We start from the raw sequence: 11,919 nt of genomic DNA, 5'->3' as shown, positions 1-11,919 counted from the left end.
AAGATGGGGAGTTTCCAAGTGCAGATGCAGGCTGGGGAAGTAGCTCAGCTCCTGCATGCCCTCAGCACATCCCATGTGCATCCATCCCTGGACACACATGCGCAATGTGGTTTTACCCAAACAAAGAGCATTTGTGTGCTCCCTGCTCACCCCACGCTCATATCTGCTTCTCAAATACTTCAGAAAGGATTTTGGTGGAAAAAAAGGCATTTCTACAGTGTTTCGTATTCTCCCATTGCCCTCCTTTTCCGAGCTTTGCTCTTCACTTCTAGATGACTGAGACCCTTCACAGGCCAGAAGTTATAAGTGCTCTTTTATAAGCAACTTCTAGGGTCATATGCACTTGTCTCCCTCATGCCCAGATCGGGAAGCATGATTGGCAATTATTTTTGGCAGGGTAGGGATGAGTAGGGCAATGGCGTGTAGAGGAAGGGGAACCAGTTCCTTTGCCCCTTTTACCTGTCCTGAGTACAAGCCGTGGTGTGCAGTGGGTCTCCTGGGTGTAAAACAGCCCCTCTGCTGCTCCAGGGCCCTATGCACATGGCTGCTAGGCAGATTAAAGTCTTTCCTGGCCCATTCCCATAGCACATGGAATCAGCGAGTGGGAGAGAGGCCACAAGCCTGACACTGAAAATGCCTGAAGGCCACGTGAGTGAGAGGGGAGCCAAGAGCATGACCATCACGGCAAGAAGCAGGGCCTGCTCCCATGTGGCCAGTACGGCTCCTGCACTAGGGCAACCCCAGAGAAATAAGGGAACAGACGAAAGCAAAAGAGAAGAAAAAAGGGGCTTGAATGTGGAAGATGTGGGTTCTCTGTTCCCCTTCTTGCACGAAAACTGAAAAAAACATGCAGGGAAATGAATCATCAAAAGTTCCACACGAACTTAAGGTAAAATTTCTTGACAGTGACGGTGACAGAGCACTAGAACAGGCTGTGCAAAGAGGTTGTGGAGTCTCCTTCTCTGGAGATCTTCAAAACCTGCTTGGATGCCACCCTGTGCCACGTGCTCTAGGTGACCATGCGTGTACGGGGGGTTGGACTAGACTCTAAGGGTCCCTTCCAACCTTAAGGATTGTATGATTCTATGAAGGAAAAAAAGGCAAAATTGAAAACAAAGGCAGCAGCAAAAGACAAAAATTCTGAAATAACAAATAGCTATTTCAAAATCACGTTTAAATCCTTTGAGTCATTATTTTCATTCTGCTATATAGATCAAATTGGGTACTCACCTGAGTGTTGCATAAGATACCAATTTACAAACATTTATTTTGAATAGAAGACTAGCGGAAGAGCTATGCTGGCTAACTGCAGGCCCTGCAAGATGCAGTCCTCTTCCCTTTCCCTCTTCTCCCACTAGAAACAAATGAGTATTTTATGAGAAAACAGTAAAATCTCAAGTCTCATTCTCTTATTTGACATCTCCAAGATGCTTAACGCTGTGTTCTAACCCTGCAACTACCCTGTAGTGTGCTGAGATCTAACCTGAAGGTCTAAGGCTTGGCTCTCACCAGCTTGAGGCAGCCCCCTGCAAAACCCTTTATCGTGGTTTTTACTCCAGCCGTCACCCTCTGCCCACCCCTGATTTCTCCTAACAGGTTTCCACCCAGGCTGCAAGCCCAGTGCTACTTGCTGGATCTTGGCCTGAAACCAGAAGGGAACCAAGCTCCCTTCACACCAACAGGAGACACTACTCCCTACCCATGAAGGGAAACAAACTTTTCCACCAAACTCTCCTACTTCACTGATAACGTGTAGAGTTAATTCCACTGTTTATCTGGAGTATTTTGCAGAAGGTAGACATTCCTCTCCCATTTTTGCAGAGGTAGAAACTGAAGCACTTCAGCTGCTGACAAACAGCAGACCAGGGTGCAGGCTCCCCAGATGAGGGTCTGACCACATTGGATCTCTGACCACTGGGGGTTCCTGCATTTCATGATTTCCCCACGTCCCTGCTGGCCCCAAGAGGGGCGTCTGGGGACTCGAGCCCTGTTTCCTTGGCAGCAGCACGTGCCAGCTGGCACCCAGGTATCCAGAGATAGGATGCTCCCGCAGTCAGTGGCTGAAGCCACCAAGCGCCTTTGCCTGGGATAGTGGGAAGAGCACCTGGGTGCAGGATGCCCACAGAGCGCGGGTGACAGGGACAGGAGGCACGGAGGGGGCCGCGGCGGCGGGAGGAGCCGCGAGGGGAGGCGGAGCGGGACCAAACTTCAGCGGCGGAGGCAGGGAGCGCCCCGGGCCGCCCCGGCCCCGCTCCCGGCCCCGCGGCTCCCGCTCCGCCCCGGAACCGGGCGGCTCCGGCGGGCGGGCAGAGCCCGGCGAGCGCGGCGGCTCCGGCGGAGGGTCCGTGCTGCTCCCGGCCGGGTAAGGCCGCGCCGCGGAGGGGGCGGCCGGGGGGCTCGGGGTGCCGGTGCCCGGGGAAGCGCCACGGCCGCGCTCCGGCGCCGCGGAACCGCCTTCCCCAAATGTCACCGGCCCCGGCGCTGTTCGAGCGGCAGGGCGGCTCGCAGGTGCCGCGGTGCTGGGAGAGGTGGGATGCAGGCAGGACTGCGGGTGCAGCCGCGCGATGTGGAGGTGGGACGTGGTCTGGATCGCAGGTGCAGAGATATGATGCACAGGTGGCTATAGTCTGGCTTGCAGAAGTGACAATACGTTCTATGTGTGTGATGTGATCTGACTTTCAGGAGTGACAATATGCTGCATATTGGTGGGTTATGGTGGGTTGCAGGAGTGACAATATATTGAATAGGTGAGACATCGTCAGGGTTGCAGGTGTGACAATACACTGTATAGGTAGGACATGGTTCGGATATGCTGTATAGGTGGGATATGGTCTGGACTGTAGTTGCAATGCTGTGATGTATAGGTGGCATGTGTGGTTTATAGAGTGACAATGTGATGCATAGGTGAGATGTGGTCCCTTCATAACTGGCTGTGAAAACACGACTACTAACATACAGCCTCCAGCAGCCATGCCTGGTCCTGGAGTTGGGCCAACTTTAGACTTTTATTTAGAAAGATAATCTTGTCCAGTACCTCTCAGTCAAGGTCTGCAAAATCCTGCCCAGATTTTCCTCCTTACTCTGTGACTCCTCATCTCCTTTTACTCAATAGCTCTGCAGTGCTGAAGTGGCATCTTGCAACACCGGCTACATGAGCCGATTTCCAGAGCTTGGGGGAGACAGAGGAGACTTCAGATACAGATCTTGAAAGAACCACCACAAAATGGGGTTTGCGGTCCTCCCAGGATAAGATCAGCACTGTGAACTGTATCTCAGTTTCCTGAGATTCCTCAGATGATAGCAACTCTCCTGGATAACTGCATTCCTGGCTGTGAAGCACAGCAGACTCCCTGGTGCTCTGCACAGAAACTTCTGGCCTAAGTCGGTTAAAAAGAAAAGTTGGAGTCAGCAGAGTTACAGTCAAACTGAAATTGTTCTACTGAACTTACTCACTACTTGAGCTGTCCGGCCAAGAAACTCTTTTCTCCTCTTGAGCTGCCAGAGAGGCAGTGCCGAAACTTGGGGGAGGGAGAGAGAAGGGAGGGGTGCAGGAAGCTCTGAGCGTATGCTTTATTTCTTTTTTTTGGTCTCATTATAAGTTAATAATGCCATTCTAGGCTGCTGTCCAAGGATTTTGCTTCAAAAAATCCAAGCCGCGCGCAAGATCTTGTTGTAAAAGATCGTATGAATGTGGGACAGGAAGGGATGTCGCAAGCCAGCAAATCCAGGCACTGTAAGCGATTATATCTTATTGCACAGAGCTGTAATTCATTCGGTCCCAGTCTGCTGCAAAGGGGGAGTATCAGAGCCTCTCTGAATGGAAAGTTATAAAATCTGTACCGATATACAACTTTCTCTCACTTTATGCTTACAGAATCAATGTGTAGTTCTCGCAGGCTGGTGGGTTTTTTGCTCTTACCTGTATAGAAATAGTAGCTGTGTGCTCTTTGCTATGCAATGCCAAGCAAGCCAAAACTTGTAGCAGCTTTTGTCAAGCCGGCTCTGGCTGATGCCCTGGCAGTGCCGCTCCGAGCTTGCTGCACTCCACATCCCTCATGGACGAGCTGAGGTGCAAGACTGGAACTCTGCCCAGTGTCACCAGCCAGGAGCAGGAGATGGGAGCAGTTCAGCAGGAGAGAGCAACACCAGGGAGTAGATTCAGCAGCAAACAGCATTCATTGACCTTAAACAGTGGGGGAACTTCAGACAAATTGAATGCTAATATCAGCTCTCAGATTTAACTCCCAGTTTAATATCCTTGCTCTTAACACTTGTAACAAGGTCTTGTAATAGTGACTCAGAGGAAGTACCACCCACTGAATCAACAGAGTCAATTCATAGGACTGTGCAGCGGCACTAAACAAATCCACTTCTGTCTGGTACAAAATACTGCAGTTGGTACATGCAAACAAACCATCAGGAGCAGTTATGTTCCATTTATTAAAATTGTACAAGGCTTCTTATCTGACAAGGTGAAAATAAGCTAAATATTTTGCAGAAGCTGGCTGTAGCCTTGCAGACTGATATATCCCTCACACTAAGTGGAGGAGTGAGGCCCTCCTGATAACGATGGAGCTGGAATGACTAGGCAGTTCTGACCAAGAATATTATAATCCTCTTGGTATTACCACCAAACTCCAGATTATTTCAGTGTTTTTCAGCATTGCATCATATAGATGCTTGTTAAGTGTTGAAGATGAAAGCTGCCTGCATCTCTAAGTCACTAGAAAAAGTACTGAAAGAGCAAATATTGCAACAGAACAGGAAGACAATTCTGTACTTAATTATATGGAAAGCTCTCAGGTTGGATCCAACCAAGGTGCTACAATCAAATCAAGAAAAGTAAAATAGTTATGTCAATCCTTGAGCCTTGGACTTGCCATTTTTAATAGATGGTGGCATGTTGCTAGTGATTTTGGTACAAGTTTAGGCATAGGTTTTGTCAGAGCTGTAGGATGAAGTTCAAGGGAATATTTCAAAAAGAAAATAAAAGGGCTGTATTTGTGTGGCTTTAAAGTGAAAAGGGGGGATATGGCGTTTGTGTAGCTTCTCGATGCAGCTAAGGCTTCTAGTCAAGGCCGTGTATCGCCTCTCCTTTTTTTCCTAGGAAAAAATAACCAGTGAGCAGCAGACAAGCCTTCTAATTGCTACCAGATGTCATCAGTGGTAGACAAGGAGCCAATTTTATGGGACTGAATGCAGATACAAATAGGAAGAGGGTGTGTGGAATTCATGAGCCCCTGAGTCATCGCATATGATGTAGAAGAATTGCTGCCGTTAAAAGAAATCGGTTGTCTAACATGGCAAGTGAACGTTTGTTGCAATTTTGTCAACATAGCCTTTCACATCTGCAAACAGCTCAGAGAAAGGGTCTGTGTTGAGCAGCACAGGGATTTTACTATCCGATGTAACTCATCGGTCTTGTGCACAGATTCAGCTGTTTCTAGCAGCTTGATACCTGAAACCTATGGAGCTGATGATAAAGGGAGACCTAGCAAAGCCACACAGTGGCTGGAACCCTGTTCCAGGCTTGGAGCCACCCAGAACATTGCAAAATGTTTTCGGAAGTAACAGTTTCCTTTGGAAGGGAGGTTATTCCAGTACTGTCCATTTAAAAAAAAAAAAAAAAAGAGGGGGTAGATGAAGAACTGCCAAATTTTGGAGCTGGTAGGACCTCCACAATGTTCAGGTTGGTGTCATTATAGTAGATGTCACCAAGTGGTGCTATATTGCATTCACTTCCTAATTAGTAGTTATTTTTTTTTTAGCACAACCATTATTTTGCTTTGGCTGAAGTGTATATGGAGGAATACTTAAGGACAGAAGAACTTGCACTTTACTGTGCAGCTCCATTGGAGTATTTTGTGGGAGCATCCCCGCCAGTTCTTTGTGTCAGCAGGACATTCCTAACGGGGATGTATGAGAAATTCCAGCCCACAGGTTGAGTAGCTGCTCACGGGTTCAATGGCACGGACTTCTCTGAAAAGCTGCCTTGCAAATCCCGCTGTACCAGGGAGATACAACCCCTGCACAGCAGAGAGAACAGCAGGGTCTTCCTGGCCCCTCACAGGTGCCTCTTCCCAGCAGGAGCAGCGAAGGTGATTGTATTTTTTAATTTTTAACTTCAATGAGCGGTTTTGTTTGTCTTGTTGGAGCTGGGGAATAACTTTGTTACATTCCCCTGTCTGCTAGTTAAATTGCGTTATTTTTAATAAGGCAGCTATCTCTGTGCTGCTTCTGTTGTGCTGTTTTCGTCTATCTGGAAACTGGTGACTTCTCATCCATCCTGCCTGGGCTGTCTCTCTGTTAAGTCATTTCACAGCCTTCCCCCAATTTAGTAAGTTTTATATTAGCATTATTTTGCAATCCTCACCACACCGGCAGAGATAGGAGCTTCTATAGTATAAGGTAGCTTTTTTTTTTTTTTTTTTTTTTTTTTTGTGAACAGTGACCAGCTTTTCCCCCCCATCTTTTTTTTTTTTTTTTTTTTTTTTTTTTTTTTTAACACCAAAGCTGAACAGGAAACCAAGGGATTCCCAGCCAGATACTTCTCGTGAGACCACACTATATCCAACACCACGCTCAACTCGTTACGTTTTGTCTCTCAGATCATATCTTTATTGGTATGAACTCGTCCTCACTTTCCTGAAGCTCCTTTAACGCTTCTCGGTTGAGGTGTCCTGATAGATGTGACCACATTATAGCATTGCTGCCCAATGCGGAGCTCCTCCTGCCTTGGGGTCCATTGGATGGCCCCAACCTGGTTGCGGGGTCCAACTCTGAGCACAGCTGGGAACCCTTGGCCACTGCGTCCCGGCAGGTTGTTGGTGTGAGTAATCCTCCCTCTGCTCCGGGAAAAAGCCACAATCTCCTCCTTTTTGCCTTCCTGCTCAGAAACGGCTGATTCATCCCCTGAAGCAGACTAATTGCTTCTGCTATTACAAAAATACAAAAAGAAAAGGTCCTCTAGAGTTGTTCAGCTTAACTTTCAGCTGCGTGTGCAGTGCTGTAAAATAAATGTGCTTCTGGCAGAAGCAAAAAGAGTTTGCAGGAAGAAATAAAGAAGAAAGTGGGTTGCAATACTTCCCCAGCACTTCAGCAATGGGCTTGGCAATTCATACTGAATTCCTTAACTTGTCATGACTTATATGATGCAGGCTAAGGACTTGAACATGCCAGGAAGGTGAGCTGGGAGACAAGTATTTTTGCTCCCTGTCAGCTGTTGTAACTGTCTTCCTTTTGCTTTGCATCGTGACAATGCAGCGCTCAGTAGCTTGTATATGAAGACCGACTGAGAAATTGCTCCATTCCTTCTGCTGACGGCTGTTTTCCAGCCTGCTTGGCTCCTTCATTTGTTTATACACTAATGGACTTTGGTTCCACATTTCAGAACAAGCTGTCCAATATTCATGAGCTATTTTGTATTTATCCGGTCCCAAGGCTTCGTTTCTAAGCCTAGAAATTAATTCTGGTTTTTTTTTGTTGTTTCCATTACTGGAGTTGCATTGAATATACAACTGTAACCAAGCCCAAAATGTGGCCTCTACTTATCCATAAGAAGGCCAGAGGGGAAGGACTAGCACAAAGGTAAATTGTTTTACAAACCCGCAATTTCCACAACACTCTTTTGATAACTCCTTCAAGAGAGTGTTGGAGCAAGCTGAGGTGAGTCACTTACTTATAAAACGTTACCTTCATATTTTTTTTATATTTATATACTGGGTGAGTTCAGTGATCTTTCAGTTGGAGATCAGTGAGAGTTACATGCTCAGCTGATGGAAAGTGGTGCAGCTCTTTGGGCTTCGCTGGACCTATGTAAATTTATAGCATAGATTTGCTATAGATTTACTATAAAAAGTCGAGGATATGACTGAACAATTTCTTCCCAAAGAAGTATAGTACCAACTACTTGTTGATATAAATTATTTCACAGGAAATACTAAGGGAGATCAAAATATAATTAATAAGACATCCTATATGTAAGTTAAAACTATATTTAGCAAAGCCATATTCCCTCATCATAAATCTGCATGCTGGTTACAAAACTGTGGATTAAAACTGCAAAGAGAATTTCTAGGAGTGACAGTTTTATGTCCTCTCAAAACAACTGCCACCAGTACTGTAGCAAAGAGAAGGGTTAAGATGCAATTTTAAGCTAACTCTCAAGTGTCGTCACACTTTCTCACTCAGCAGTAAAGAAAATAATCTGAAAGGAATTTTAGAGTGGATTAGTTTTGCAAGAACGCTAAGCCAGGCGCCTACTCTGTACAAGAATTTATTTTAAACAGCTTGAATGCATAACTTATTAAATTAGCAGCTGAGCCTGTCCCTTGGTGCCTCTTGGTGATGTCCATATGCAAACAAGCTCCCTGGAAAGCCTGTGGCAGAGGGAAAGGCCGGCTCTCCTTCGTGCGCATGTTGCCTTTGCCTGGACTTGTGGCGATGATGAATCCCATCGGAGCCGGGCCGCTCCGTGTTTGCTGCGGGCCATTCCCTAGGTGAGACGCCGGCCACAGAGATTCATCAGCTTCCGAAATGGAAAAGCAGATCTCGTGGGAGGGAGTCACGTCTGCAGCCTGCTTGATCCTAGAAAATATACTGCTTCCCTAAGCTTTCCATAAGCATCCGCAGCCTGGTGTCTCCATAGCTCTTTTCAGCGGAGTGTCCTCAAGTGCTCATGTAAATCCGAGTAGCTCTATGGCTCGGCAGCGCGTGCAGCCCTTTCCTCTGAATAAATATTGGCCTCCTCATTTAGTCTCCACGAGCCAGTGTGAGCACATGTGTGTTTTAGGAACCTGGGAATGGGCCTGTGCCCTTTGCTCCAGGTAAAACTGCTAATGCAGTGGGTGTTTTCTTTTTTCAGAAAATGTGATCTCATGTGCAAACAAAATGCAGAGGTTCCCACTGCTAATGGAGCTTTCTCCTTGGCAGGAAGCACCTTCACCCCCAACAGGATGTTCTTTACTGCAGCAATTTCCTAGCAAAGAGTTGCAGAGCTTCGATGTTTTAGATGTTTAATGCAGACCTCCCATTAAATCCACAACAGTTTCAGGAAGCATGAGTGGCAATAGCAAAGTCCTTTGTTTTCTCTATCTGTGGTATCCATCAGATAAGGGTTTGGGGGTGGTTATTTTAGCCTTCTTTACCGTGATTGTACCTAGCACAAAAACAACCAGGTATCTGGTGTGCAAAAAGTGGGCCAGAGGATTTTCGAAAACATACGCCAGTAAAATCTCCTCCCTCTACTTCTAAGAAGAGCAGAGCAGTTTAGGAAGTAGATAGGCAGCTTTGCAGCTCCCTGTTCTGCTCCCGCTGCTTCCTGAGGATGCTCAAATGTCACCGCTTGCCCAGGAAGGAGCAGACCAGCTGGTTTCACTGCCAGCCTAGGAAGAGCCATTGCTGTCACATCTTGCGGGTTGTGTCCCCAGCAGCTGTTCCAGAGGCTCCTGCCCTCCCCCCAGGACAGCACAATGCTGCAATGAGCAAAGTCCTGCTGTCCTCACGGGCAGCAAGGAGGTCGGGCTCTCTACCTGTCTGTTTTTATGTCTTCACGCTGCCACACCTGCTTTGTAACACTGGCTGTGCCCGTTTTTAACGGTGGATGAGAAGCTCCATGGGGTGTCACCTACAGAGAGCACTGTCATCGCAGCAACCTCCCATGGCATCTGGCTCTGCTAGCCCAAAGCAAGCTGGGCATCTCATTCCTAAAATCCTTGAAACTTGGCTTATGAGAGAAAAAAAAACACAGACACAAGAGCCGATTTGTCATGTAAACAAAGAGCAGCAAGAGGGTACTGATTGCTATAATTAAGAATAATTCTTAAAGACAAATTGGGCGTATTTATTTCTATTTAATTGGACTCCTGCATTTTATGGATGCATTGTGTACACAGACAAGCTACTGCGGTGTGCTCTAGGAACAGCAGAGTGGCACTGGAGCTTGAGACTCTAGGTTTTTTCTTTTTTTTTTTTTTTTTTGCTTTTGGTTTATTTTTAGGTGGGATGGAGCTCTTAGTTCTTGATTTAATTCATCTAATTTTAATGCAGTTACTGTTCAGAGAGCCACAGAATCATCTGCTAGAAAATTTGGGTAGCATGGATGCTAATTTGCTGGGGGAAAAATGTCAGCCTTCTCTTTGAAGCCCAAAAGCAGCATGTCTAGTAGAACCTCACCAATGGAGAGATGGATCCATGGAAGGCTCCTCGTTGCCATCTGAGGTGTTTCCATACAAACCCTTGCTCCTCAGGACAGCCTTCAGTGCTGGAGCTGAATTTCGACTTTTTAGCCTTTTTTTTTTTTCCTGTTTTTTTTTTTTTTTTGATATGGCAGAAGAGACAGTCTTTGTATGAGCACAGACATTTCTGGCATCTTTCACAGATTCAGCGTTCAAATGAAATGTGATGGGGGCTGAGAACCCTTTAAATCCCTTCCTGTGATTGAGAGGTCTGGAATTTGCAACATCAACAATCCTTTCATGGCAGGAATTTTTTTACTCAACTCCCTCCCCAACCTACTGTGAGGCTCATACTACTGCTCAGAACATTTAGCTGCTAATCTGAACCTTGGGATTTGTGGATGACTCTTCAGGAGAGCCTGTAACAAACTGAAACTCCTTTGCTGATGTGAAATCCGCCATGAATTCATGCTTATCTTGAATACTCTAAGCAGACACTCAGGCTTCCGACAACAGGATGAAGTGCATGAAGTCACTTCCCTCAGCACTGGGCCACTAGGGTGAAAATCGGTTAAGAAGTGCGTGAGCGAGCTCTTCTCCCAAAATCTACCTGATCTGCACGGAGGGCAAACGAATGAACATGCTGCCAATGTGGCTGGAATCGGTGGAGCGATGCTCATGAGCACAAGTGTTGAGTTTCCCCATGAAGGCAATAAAATTGTTGCTGCAGGTTTTGGTCTGCTCAGTTCAATTCAGATTAGGGGCCTCATGGAGAAAAAGGCAGTTTCTGAATGATGCAAGCTGCAGGTGCTTGCTGTCTGTCACTTCTCAGTCCTACCTTCCTCTTCCTCTTCCTCTTTTTTTTTTTAATTCTTTCCTTTGATTTTCTTCACCGCACCAGTTCTCTGACCTGAGTCACAGCAAGTCAGGGGCACTGTCCTGTTTTCGGCTCGGTGCCCAGAGCGGGTCACATCTGGATGGCGCATAAGCCTCCAGCCGGGCCCATCTCTCGCAGCCACCGCGGGAGCAGCCAACCTCAGTGTAGGGCGTGATGAAGGACACGCAGACATCTTTCCTCCCGGGGGATAGGGAAAAGCTTCTTGCTTCCCAAGACTGATATTTCTGTTGCACTGAACCCTGCCGTCACGTGAAGCTGCCATGCAGGCTGCGTAGGGATTCGGACTGTCCTGATTGAGCATTACTTGGCACGGAGGACGAGAAGGAGATGGGCCAGGAAGGGAAAGTTTGCTCCACTCTTTAAACGCTCCCTTCCGCTGGAACTTGGCTTCAGCTCAGAGATGGGAGTCCAATTCTCTCTTTCCTCTCAGCAGCAGTGGAGGTGGTTTAGTTTGCTTTTGGCTTCTTTCTTTCTTTTTTTTTTTGTTGTTGTTGCTGTTTGATTGTTTTTAAGGGAATAAAAGCATCATTGGGGCTTTTGTAGTTTCTGTGACGGCTTCCCACTGAGGAGCAGCTTTGAGAATCTTAGCAAGTTACTGCTGCGCTTCCCGTGTTGCTCAGTGACTTCTGCTCTACACGGGGCTGCCGAATCAGGGTTCAAAAAATTGCGCCCTGAAAGGCCGAACATCATTAAAGCAGGTACCACCGGGGACCACGAGCTGCTGCCTCTGCTGGCACGTTGCACCCAAAGGATTTTTGGGTCCCACCATGCTTAACTTCCATGGGCACTGCTGCAGGGCTTGTGGCTGCCATGGGAAACTCTTTAATTTGGCTGCATTTTGGACCA

General features: G+C 46.9%; 1 protein-coding gene across 1 annotated transcript in view; it reads left to right on the top strand.

The window, feature by feature from the left end:
* The first annotated feature begins 2,331 nt into the window (after positions 1–2,331).
* The window catches only part of LOC104570680 (inverted formin-2-like), a 35,741-nt gene continuing 26,153 nt past the window's right edge, over positions 2,332–11,919 (top strand). The window contains exon 1 of the mRNA XM_088539477.1: positions 2,332–2,362. The gene's annotated coding sequence lies outside the window, so the exon portion shown is untranslated. The remainder of the gene's footprint in view (positions 2,363–11,919) is intronic.

The sequence above is a fragment of the Tinamus guttatus genome, unplaced genomic scaffold, assembly GCF_059628265.1.
Source record: "Tinamus guttatus ecotype Peru unplaced genomic scaffold, ASM5962826v1 Tinamus_guttatus_pri_ptg000048l, whole genome shotgun sequence".
Classification (NCBI taxonomy): domain Eukaryota; kingdom Metazoa; phylum Chordata; class Aves; order Tinamiformes; family Tinamidae; genus Tinamus; species Tinamus guttatus.
Note: the sequence above shows the minus strand (reverse complement) of the source record. Positions and strands in the feature narration are given on the sequence as shown.